The following is a 12728-nucleotide window of genomic DNA, read 5'->3' on the forward strand; positions in this document are numbered from 1 at the left end:
GGGTGCAATATTTAGGCTGGCCGCTAGGTGGCACTTCCATTGCGGTCGGCGTAGAATATGTAAATCACTAGATACGCCTATTCATGAACGTACGCCCGGCCGACGCAGTACAGATACGCCGTTTACGTAACGCATTATCAGGCCTAAAGATATTCCATCAAATAGCTGGAATAGTAATGTTAAAGTATGGCTGCCGTTCCCGCGTCGAAATTCTAAAATTTTACGTTGTTTGCGTAAGTCGTCCGTGAATAGGGATTTACGTAATTTACGTCCACGTCGAAACCAATAGGCCCGTGCGGCGTACGTTGCCGCAATGCACACTGGGATATGTAGGCGGACGGCGCATGCGCCGTTCCAAACAAACGTCAATCACGTCAGGTCAAACCAAATTAACATTAAACACGCCCCCTCAGCCTATTTTGAATTAGGCGCCCTTACGCCCGCCCGCTTTTGGCTACGCCGCCGTAACTTAGCAGGCAAGTACTTTGTGAATCATGTACTTGCCTCGCTAACTTACGGCGGCGTAGTGTAAACACGGTACGCTACGCCGCCGCAAAGTTAGGACGCCCTTTGTGAATCTACCCCTTGGTGTTTACAAGTTAAAAACTGTTTTTTGCTAGAAAATTACGCCAAACATTATATATATATATTTCTAACACCCTAGAGAATAAAATGTCGGTAATTGCAATACTTTTTGTCACACCGTATTTGCGCAGCGGTCTTACAAGCTCACTTTTTTTGGAACAAAATCACTTTTTTTAATTAAAAAATAAGACAACAGTAAAGGTAGCCCATTTTTTTTTTATATTATGAAAGATAATGTTACGCCAAGTAAATTGAAACCCAACATGTCAGGCTTCAAAGTTGCACCCGCTCGTGGAATGGTGACAAACTTTTACCCTAAAAAATCTCCACAGCCGACGTTTAAAACATTCTAAAGGTTGCATGTTTTGAGATACAGAGCTCTAGGCTATAATTATTGCTCTCGCTCTAACGATGGTGGAAATACCTCACATGTGTGGTTTGAACACCGTTTTCATATGCGGGCGCTGCTCATGTATGCGTTAGTTTTTGCGCCCCAGCTCGTCAGGACAGTGCACTTAAAAAATAAAAATCGTCTTTATTTGACTTACATTTTTTTATTTAAAAAAAAATTGGGTTGCTTTTATACCTATTACAAGGAATGTAAACATCCCTTGTAATAGAGAAAAGCATGACAGGTCCTCTTTAAATATGAGATCTGTGGTCCAAAAGACCTCAGATCTCATATTTAGACTAAAATGCAATAAAAAATAATAATTCTGTCATTTAAAAAAAAATCCCTTTAACCGCTTGCCGACCACTTGGGATGAGCTTTGAGTTCGATTAGAACTCATGTTCGACTCGAACATTGCCTGTTCGACCGTTCGCCGAACAACGAACAATTTGGGGTGTTCGTGGCAAATTCGAAAAGCCGCTTAACACCCTGTAAAAGTCTATGGGAGAAATCTAAAGTGCTAATTTTAAAGGCTTATATGCAAGTTATTGTCATAAAAAGTGTTTGGGGACCTGGGTCCTGCCCCAGGGAACATGTATCAATGCAAAAAAAGTTTTAAAAAATGCATTTTTTCCGGTAGTAGTGATTTTAATAATGCTTAAAGTGAAGCAATAAAAGTGAAATATTCCTTTAAATTTCGTACCTAGGTGGGTGTATAGTAATGCCTGTGAAGTAGAGCTTGTTTCCAATGCTTAGAACTGTCCCTGCACAAAGTGTCATTTCTGAATCACTCGCGGCTATAATGAATTGTCGGCTCCCAGCAATACAGAGAACAGTCATTGATAAAGAAAAAATGCATGGGGGTCCCCCCAAATTCAATTACCAGGCCCTTCAGGTCTGGTATGGATATTAAGGGGAACCCAACGTTTTATGGCAATAACTTGCATATAAGCCTTTAAAATTAAAATTACAATTTTTCATGTTTGTGTCCCATAGACTTTAACAGTGTTCGCACAAATTTTTTGCCTGGGGGAGTATTCGGCTCATTCCTAGTCCCAGGCTGTCAGGCCAGGAAGTGATGGGGAATGTTGCCAATGGAGACACAGACAAAATCACAGTTCTAGTAGTATGAGGATGTTATTATTTGTGTCTGTTCCATCTTGTATTGGTAACCACCTCACCCACTATTTCTCGTACAGATATCCCAAGCACATGTAGCACCCCCTTACTTTCAGTATGGGCACTACGCTAAAGTTAGTGGGGAATGGCAGAGTTATCTTGCTCCCATTCACAATTTGTTAAATTGCAGGGCTGCTGCCCTTTCAGAACTGTCTTGTAGGTCAGTCTGCGTTTCAGAGGTGCGTTCCCACCCCTGGGTGACAGTTGGCGCTAGAGAGGTTCTGGCAGAGCCACTTTTCCCCAGCAGTCAATTAGAGGAGTTTTTCCCTCGCTGGGCATGCTGGGGAGGGGTATATCTGTGGCAGACGCCATTGATTTGTGTTCTCTTCGCAGGGTCTGAGTTCCAGGTGCGGCATCCACCTTCAGGGTGCGCGCATCCATGGACCTCGCCACCATGGCCTACCTGGCCGGAGTTGCGCACCATGCGGAGCTTCATCCTGATGATGAAAGGGGCCCCAGCGCCTTGCTGGGTGCCAACCTTTGCTAAGAGGATCCTAAGCTGAGAGCTGTGCGGTGGGGGATCGGCTCAGGGAGAACCCAGAGAGAGGTTATCCAGGAGGCCTGAACGAACCATCGGGGATCTGGTCACCATGATACTGACAGGTATATTGCAGCTGTCAACCGGTGACCTTAACTGAAATTTATTGGGAGGATTCACTCAATCCAATTATTGCACCCTGAATCGCTAGGCCTGTGGCAGAGGTCCAGAGTCAGGCCTGTGGCAGAGGTCTGTTCCTCTCAGCGATTCACAAGTGACACTTCGGCTGCCAGGCTTGTGACAGAAGTCTGTCCGGGGGCACTTTACCCACTCTGGCTGGAGTGGTGATGAACTGATCTCATTATTACGGAGAGCAGGACTGCTCTTTTCCATATCCAAGGCCTGATACTAAAGTTATTCTCATGCTTCATCAACCTTTCCTGTCTTGTCTTATGTTGATGTTGGCCATGTTGGGCCTTGGAATAAAGCATTAAAAAAATCCAATTGATGACTGAACCTTCGTTCATTGCCTCAACTCACTAGTATCACCCCTAGACACCCTGCAAGGTAACTCAATACGCCGATCCCACAAACAACCAGCGGCTCCTGCATGGGTAGCGCTACACACAGAAGGTGAAATGTTATCATCTAAGGTCACTGTGTAGGTGGGGCCTAGGCCCATGGTACCCATACCTCCCAACTGTCCCTGATTTCAAGGGACTGTCCCTGATTTGGAGCAATGTCCCTCTGTCCCTCATTCCTCCTCATTTGTCCCTCATTTTGGTCTGATCTATATAGATGTATATAAAATGTGCTTTTTATCTATCAAAAAAGTGTTTCCCAGTGCTAGACCTTTCATCCGATTTCTAAATTGCTACATTTGTAAATTCCAAAAGCCAATATAAAGGAATAGTAATAGTAAAAACAGCACTTGTGGGTTTAACCAATCTTGTTTTTTTGTATTAAAGGGGCGTGGCAAGGGGTGTGTCCTATTCCTCCATACTTTTGCTGATAGGTGTCCCTCATTCCCATCTCAGAAAGTTAAGAAGGTATGGGTACCCAATCAGGGAGAGACCACATTATTAACTGGTGATGGTTTCTGCAGTTGACAGTGCTGCTAGGAAGCCCCACATTCCTAATTCAGATACTAGAGTGTTTCCTGTGCATGCATGGCCAGCTTTGAATTTCAGCTGGTTCCCCCAAACACTCTGGATGTCTCCAGGGGATCCTGCACAGGAACCAAGCTACCCTAAAAATCAGAGGTTAAGGAGACATTAAGTGGAAAATATAAAGAGACAACAAGAGGAAACCGGCAAGGCAAACATCAAAAATTCTGAAGTATGTTGCTGTATGTCATTTGTGAATGGAGGGTTTAATATCACCCTGTCACTACTTAAAAAAAAAAGCAAATCCTTTGCAACCTGTAAAAGAAATCTAGTGAAGTTTTTTCGGTTGGTGGGGAGCACAATCTTTAGTAACCTTTAGTAAAGTGAAGGATGCTGCTGTACTATGGGCTGTCGGATACCTGCTCTCCAGCTGGGTGCTGTGGTTCAGCATACTGGAGTAGCTAATGTAAGAAGATATAGAAGTAGGCAAAGATTTTCTGTCGCCAGACCATTAAATTAAAAAAAAAAACTATCATCCCATAAGATTAGATGTGCAATTGAAGTATATAGGGCATTTTTACCTGTAAAAGCCTCTCTTGTGTAGACATACAGAGGCCTTGAGACTGCCACCATCATTGATGTCAAGTGACACTCTATTCTCCCCCGCCCCGGGCAGCTACATAAAAGGTTATGTAGAGGGGTGAGGAGAGGGATCTTGGCCAGCACAGACCATAGTTAGACAATCTCTGAAAACGAGAGTGCTATGATGTGCAAGGAGAGGGGGGTGTACTAAGAATTTACTTTTCCTGAAGAAATCAAACTATCCAGTGAGTTAAAAGGCATATTGTCACTGAGAAAAATGGTTTCAATCTTTGATCTGTCAGTGCTTTTACCTGCACGTCTTTAAGTTGGTGACAGGGTCTCTTTTTTCTAAACCAGGTTAGGACTTGGAGTAATAATACAATAAAATGTTCTGTATATTCTAGGAAGTCCCAGCAGAAGCGTGTTGTCTTAGGCATCAAACGTTGTGTGTTCTTCATGCACCTGTGATGAAAGTCAAACTTTGCTGACGGCTCTTCCTGAAAACTTCTGTACGTAGTAAAGATGCCTTATTACATTGTCTGCCAAATGAATCCAGCTGCCAATTCTTTCTTCCTTATTTCTCTCCTTGCACAGAACTTTGTGTACGGTAAATCCTACAAAACAAACCCCACAGGCTTTTCCTCATAGGGGCAGCAAAGAAAAAGTCATGTCTAGAAGATTAATGGATTTGTTTTTTTTGCACCAGATCCAGATTCACCTGCTTTGCATCTTGTGAGCTCAGTGTTCTGACCCATCTACAATGCACCAAAAAGATTTAAGCATTGAAATACGAAAGTTCAATTTATGTACAACAATATATGAGTTATGATGTAAATTCCAGTTTCTAGTTATCAGTAAAATGTCATCACTGATAATGTGCTACTGCACCATCTTGTGGATTTCTAGCAAAATGCACGTACTGTTATCATTAAAACTTAAATGCTGATAATAAATGCACCATAGGGGTGTATTCTTTATGTTTTTACTTATGAATTACACAACTTGACCCAAAATTCACACATTTTTCTAACTGATTTCAAGTGAGAAAATATGTGAGTCCTGGGTGACAGTTTTTTGAATCTTTGGTGTAAATCTCTATAAATAGGCCTAATGGTGTAATCTTGTGGAGTTTTCATAAAGTGTATACATATTAATAAATCAAGCTTTACATTGATAAAACATGAAATGCAGCAATACATAAGATGATTTTCAAGAATAATATGAGTGACTCTAGTGACTTTCTTGGCTAGCATATATTTTGGGGCTAACCTGCTTACACAGTATAGGTGTAAATTGTGCATAAAAACAACTAAAACAATCACAGATCAGCTTGTATCCCGCCTGAGCATCCATGACAATACAAGCAAGTTTATGGTTTTTGTTCTGCTATGTTTTAGTGAATGCTTCCCGTAGAGCTGGGCAGAGGGTGCAGTTCCAGACAATGGCACCTCTTGAGCATCCATGACATCCACAACAATGCAAGCAAGTTTATGGGTGTTCTGCTATTTTTTTTAGGTAACGCCTCCCGTAGAGCAGGGCAGAAGATGCCATTCCAGACTATTGCACTCTGCATGAGTCTTACTGCAGATGTCCACCGTCAACCCCCCATTGAGTTAAATCTGGAGCTCTACAATCCCTGCTGCTGTTGTTGTTTTGTTTGTTTTTTGGAAGGCGCAATTGGCCTTTAAAGTGGAACTTTGGTCAGAAAATTAGATCCTGCTGGATCACTTCAGGCTGGCCCCTTTTGCGGGTATAGCTATGTAAAATATTATAAAGTGCCTATACTGTTAAAAATCCAGTAAGGCTACAAAGAAAGTTTTCCTCTAAATGGGACTTTGAAGGGTGGTACTCCCCAAAAGATCAAAGCATGAATATAAAAAGTAGTGTTTTATTATAGAAAAAGTTAAAAATGGAAGAACAGTATGCAAATTCACATAGGATGCATTTACAATGATGTGCAATGATACAAGACAGTTGGAAAACCACTACTCTGTGTTAATAACAGAGATGAACCAACGCATTTCGAGTTAGCGATATTAGTTCTCTTGTTCAGGGGTAGGTTGTTCTACACAGGACATTATATGTCTATAATTGATAGAGAGAGGTATAAGAATATGTACATTGTACATCACAACAAAAATTGGTCAAACACTTTGTACAGATCCACTGACCATAAAATTTGCATAAGAAAAGAAAAACACAAACACAAAAAAAACACAAAACCAGGGGAAGTCACCCACAGAGGGCGCTCAATCCAGGCCCCAGCAATAGTGCCCCATGTGTAGCCCAGAGAAACTAGTGTCGCTGAAAATTGGAAACATATTGTTACAACCACTATGTGAAACACTGCATTAGAGTAATGCTTACAAATACTACTGTTTGGATATTGGTTCAAAACTTACAGACCTAGTTGTTTAAATGGTTGAAGCACAAGATGAACCCACCGGTCATCACCAGACTGACATCAAATGTTGGGACTCCTTGTACCTAATCAGGGACAGGTGGCCTGTGAAGTGGGGAGGACACCATCAGTCCACAAAATGACATGCACATTTCGGATGATAATAGTCCTTGCAAATATATGTATATGTGGCATTAACACCCAAGAGAACTCAAGTGCCTAAAATGATCTCTGTGATTACCTGTGCTTTGGCTCGGTCTCTGTACAGTCGGGGTAAACTGTGGTGGAGTATAAACTCCAAGGTACCTATCAGGAATTCATTGGTCTTTTTTTCAAAATGACTGTTCTGGGAAATGACTTGCTTGGTGCATGCCAGGCCCTTGTCATGTGGTATTGAACTGTACAGAGCCTCTATTTCGATGGCCACCAAAACTGAGGTGGAGGGAATGCACAGACCATCGATATTTTGTAAAAGGTGCATAGTGTCACGTAAATAATTATGTAAATTTGTGACATAGGGGCGTAAATGTCCATCCACAAATGTACCAAATGTTTCACTTATTGAGCCATTGCCTGATATGATGGGTCTTCCCGATGGACGGTGCATCCTCTTATGGAGTTTTAGTAGGGAATAGAACGTTGGTGTGCAAGGTAATTGGGTTCATACGTAGTCCAATTCTGATTTGGACAGAATGTTGTCGGCATATGTGTGATCCACTATATTGTAGAGAGGTATGTTTAGTAGTGCTTACCCGATCCGCGGTTCATTGTGCTTCAATATTGTCAGTTTGTTTAACTGAAAATTAATCTTGTGGTACATTGAGTGGGTCCAGATAGTGATAGATGGTGCGCTGTTCTGCCCATCCAACTGTTACTCACTTGGCGCACAGGGACCGCTCACCTCATTCCATGAGGCAGCTGGCCCCCTGTGATTGGAGTCGATATCCAGGTTAGCTTAGTTGCCATAGTTCCCGATGTGCGCCGCGACCCGCCAATTCGGGCCATTGTCGCTGTCACGTCAGATCTGCCCTCTCTCACCTGATCCATGAAGTCACCATGCCCCGTCGGGCATCCACGGGACGCCTGATGTCAGTTCCACCAGGAAGTCAGACCAGAGGAGATTTTGCACGTCGGGACTCGGGGGGCACTCCCTGGCCCCTTCCTACACCCTCTCTAGGATTGGATCACTCGATCCTAAACACCCATATAAATGGGCACCTTCTTCAGTCTCATTCACATGCTGCATATTCAGATCAGACCCGACTGTACAGGGACCGAGCCAAAGCACAGGTAATAACATAGGACCAGATTCACAGCCAAATACGTTGCGCCGCGGCGGCGTAACGTATCTGATTTACATTACACCGCCGCAAGTTTACAGCGTAAGTGCCTGATTCACAAAGCTCTTACCTGTAAACTTGCGGCGGTGTAACTTAAATCCGCTCTGCGCAAGCCCGCCTAATTCAAATGGGGCGGGCACCATTTAAATTAGGCGCGTTCCCGCGCCGAACGTACTGCGCATGCTCCGTCGGGAAAATTACCCGACGTGCATTGCGCTAAATGATGTCGCACGGACGTCATTTGTTTAGACGTTAACGTAAATGGCGTCCAGCGCCATTCACAGACGACTTACGCAAACGACGTGAATTTTCAAATTTCGACGCGGGAACGACGGCCATACTTAACATGGGTTAGTCCACCTAGAGGGCATCCCTAGTTTTACGCGGCGTATCTCGACGGAAACGACGTAAAGTTAGAGCGACGGGTAACGCGGACGTTCGTGAATCGCCGTAACTAGTGATTTGCATATTCTACGCCGACCGCAATGGAATCACCACCTAGCGGCCGGCCTAGAATTGCATCCTAAGATCCGACGGTGTAATTCAATTACACCTGTCGGATCTTAGGGCTATCTATGCGGAACTGATTCTATGAATCAGCCGCATAGATACGACAAGCGTATCTCAGAGATATGACGGCGTATCAGGAGATACGCCGTCGTATCTCGGCTGTGAATCTGGCCCATAGATCATTTAAGGCACCTAAACCTGGAGATTGCAAGATCTGGTGCATTGAAATAAATCAGCTTCCAGTTTTTTGTCAAAGCTTAACCACTTGCTTACTGGGCACATAAACCCCCTTCGTTCCCAGGCGAAATTTCAGCTTACGGCACTGCGTCGCTTTAACTGACATTTGCGCGGTCGTGCGACATGGCTCCCAAACAAAATTGACGTCCTTTTTTCCCCACAAATAGAGCTTTATTTTGGTGGTATTTGATCACCTCTGCGGTTTTTATTTTTTGCGCTATAAACAAAAATAGAGTGACAATTTTAAAAAAATATATATTTTTGTTACTTGTTGCTATAATAAATATCCCAATTTTTTAAAAAAAAATAAAACAATTTTCTCAGTTAAGGCCGATACGTATTTTTCGACGTATTTTTGTAAAAAAAAAAAAATCGCAATAAGCGACTGGTTTGCGCAAAAGTTATAGCGCCTACAAAATAGGGGACAGAATTATGATTTTTTTTATTAATTTTTTTACTAGTAATGGTGGCGATCTGCGATTTTTATTGGGACTGCGATATTGCGACGGACGTATTGGACACTTTTGACACAAATTTGGCACCATTCACATTTATACAGCGATCAGTGCTATAAAAATGCACTAATTACTGTATAAATGTGACTGGCAGTGAAGGGGTTAACACTAGGGGGTGAGGAAGGGGTTAAATGTGTAGCCTGGGTGTGTTCTAACTGTGTGGGGGGAGGGGGGTGACTGGGGGAGGTGACCGATGCTGTGTCTCTATGTACAAGAGACACAGATCGGTCTCTCCTCTGACAGCACGTGGAGCTCTGTGTTTACACACAGAGCTCCACGTCCCTGCTGTCTTACCGGCGATCGCGTGTACGCGGCGGACATCGCGGCCGCCAGGTACACGCATCGGCTCCCGAGCGATGCGCCGGGACAGTGTTTACCCGCTGCGCGCCCCCCAGTGGCGCGCGCGGGTAATGCTATTAAATGACTTCCAAAGACGTCCTGTTGGCACTTGAGAGCCGCGCTGTTGCCTTTTTTTGTCAATAGCGCGGGTCTCAAGTGGTTAATTGAACAAGCTGACTGGCTACCATGCAGAGCTGCACCACATTTTGCACACTCAGGCCCGGATTCAGAAAGATCTGCCTATCTTTAGGCGGGCGTAGCGTATCTCAGATACACTACGCAGCTGTAACTTAGAGCGGCAGGTCCTGTATTCAGAAAGAACTTGCGCTCTAAGTTACGGCGGCGTAGTGTAAATGGGCCGGCGTAAGCCCGCCTAATTCAAATTGTCCAGGCAGTGGGCGTGTTGTATTAAAATGAGCCTTGACCCCCATGTAATTGACGTTCCTAACGAATGGCGCATGCGCCGTCCGTAAACGTATCCCAGTGCGCATGCTCGAAATCACGTCGCTAATAGTCAATGCTTTCGACGTGAACGTAACTTACGCACAGCCCTATTCGCGTACGACTTAAGTAAACGATGGAAAATTCTACGCTGTCCCGTCGTCCATACTTAACATTGGCTACGCCTCATATAGCAGGGGTAACTATAAGCTGGAAAAAGCCTTATGTAAACGACGTAAAAAAATCCGCCGGGCGCACGTACGTTTCTGAATCGGCGTATCTAGCTCATTTGCATATTCTACACGGAAATTAATGGGAGCGCCACCTAGCGGCTAACGTAAATATGCACCCCAAGATACGACGCGTAGGAGACTTACGCCGCTCGTATCTTGGCAACCGTGAGGCGTATCTGATTCTTTGAATCAGGTGCCAAGATACGACGCCTCAGACTCAGACTTACGCCGTCGTCAGTTGTTTCTGAATCCGGACCTCAATTTTTAGTAAATCTCCCCCAGTGTTTCTAGCATTCATCTTTGTCCCAGACTCTGTTGAAGGAGAGCTGGAAGTGGCTCCAGTGTAAACAGAACCCGCAAACACTGGGCTAGATTCACGTACCTCGGCGCATCTTTACGCGGGTGTTGCGCATCGCAGATACACTACGCCGTAGAAACTTAGAGAGGCAAGCAGCCTATTCAGCAAGCAAATGCGCGCTGCGATACGCCAGCGTAACTTAAATTAGACGGCGTAAGCCGACGTAATTCAAAGTGGGAAGGAGGTGGGCGCGATCCATTTAAATGAAGCGTGACCCCATGCAAATGAAGGTCCGAACGAACGGCGCATGCGCCGTCACGTGATAGCATATCCCGAGTCCCAATACGCATGCGCACAACTATGCCTTTCGTATCCCCTGAGATAACCCGGCCCACCGTTTACGCCCCAGGGTATAAATACGCCCAGACATGCGCCCGTCGAGCGCAAAAGTACACCAGCAGGTTTGGTTGGTTTGGTGTGGCTACTTTTGTCCTGTATTAATTTAAATATGTCTGAAGCAGCAGTGCCTAAGGAAAGGAGGCTAAAAAACTTTACTAAAGAGGATAAGGCGATCATAATTGATGGCATGGCAAGGTACAACAAGTACCTCCACGGATCGGAGAGTGGCACGACCAGCAAGGTCCGTAAGGAGGCGATTTTGGCAGATATTGCAACACAGGTCAGTGCCCTTGGCCATGCGGAACAGACCCCAGACAAGATAGCCAAGAAAATCAATGATCTGTGGCGTCTCGTGAAGGAGAAGGTGGCCAAGATGAGGAGGCACAGAAGGGGCACCGGAGGTGGACCAGCCCTGAACATCACCCTGACACCTGATGAGAAGGTCATAGCCAGGTGCTTGGAGAGGGAGCAGGTGGAGGGCCTGGAGGGATTTGAGTCAGTTGATCAGCCCTTGAGGACAGGTGAGTGTGTTTTATCTTTTATCTGGTGTGTAGCATGTGTGTGTGGGGGGGGGGGAGGGAATATGTGACAAGTGTGTGGGTCCATCAACATGTGAATGTTTTGTGTCATCCACAGATGTGCAGGATGGAGCTGGGCCGTCATCGGCTGCTGCGCAACCAACCCATCCCTTGATGCCAGTGTCCATACCTCTCCTTTAGAGGAAGTAGAGGAGGAGCACGGGGACCTTGAGGATGGCATTTACCTGGGGGACGAGACCACTATTGCAGGACCCTCCCATACCACCACCTCCATAGGAGATAGCCCCCCAAGGGCCTCCAACTTCAGGGGAAGCCCCCCAAGGCCCTCCTCAAATTTGGGAAGCCCCCCAAGGCCCTCCTCAAATTTGGGAAGTCCCCCAAGGGCCTCCACCATTTTGGGAAGTCCCCCAAGGGCCTCCACCATTTTGGGAAGCCCCTCCTCCTCCTCCATAAGGGAAGTACCCTCAAGGGCATCCCCATATAGTAGGCCCCAAGCCACACCTGCACCCAGGAAGGCTACTAGGAAGTCGAGGGGTGATCCAGAGACCCTAGAAGCCACGTCAAGGGACCAGGCCAGGCAGACCCACCATGTTGGTTGTGTGGCGTCTGACATGCACCGGGTGGCAGACAGCCTGGCCTCCATGCAGCAGACCCAGGCTGCTTACACTGCCGCCATTGTAGAAAATGCACAGGAGGTCAGTGTCAACAGCAGTACACTAGTGACCTGTGTGAGTGAGCTGGAGGCCACAAATACAGGCCTTGTGGCAGAGGTGAGGAGCCTGGCAGTGGCCATACAGGCCAATACAGCAGCCATTGAGGCAGTGGGGACTCAAACAAATGCGGTCCTCACACGCATAGCCGTGGCTTTGGAGGGAATCCAGGCAGCCAGGGAGAGACCGGGGGATGTTCCTCCTCCCAATGACCCACCCCCCCACCCGCGGCTGCCCCCAGGCAACAGAGGGTCAGGAGCCTTGGCACTAGGCGTAGTCCACGTCAGGCCAGATGAGTGCCAGTTCTATTATTTACTTTTTAGACTCGATGTGAGTATTAATTTTGTTTTATCATACTCGATATGAGTTGAAATTTTGTTTTATTATACTCGATATGAGTTGTATTTTTTTGGGGGGAAAATAATATACAGCAACATAATTGGAG

Source organism: Rana temporaria, chromosome 7 (genome assembly GCF_905171775.1).
Source record: "Rana temporaria chromosome 7, aRanTem1.1, whole genome shotgun sequence".
Lineage (NCBI taxonomy): Eukaryota > Metazoa > Chordata > Amphibia > Anura > Ranidae > Rana > Rana temporaria.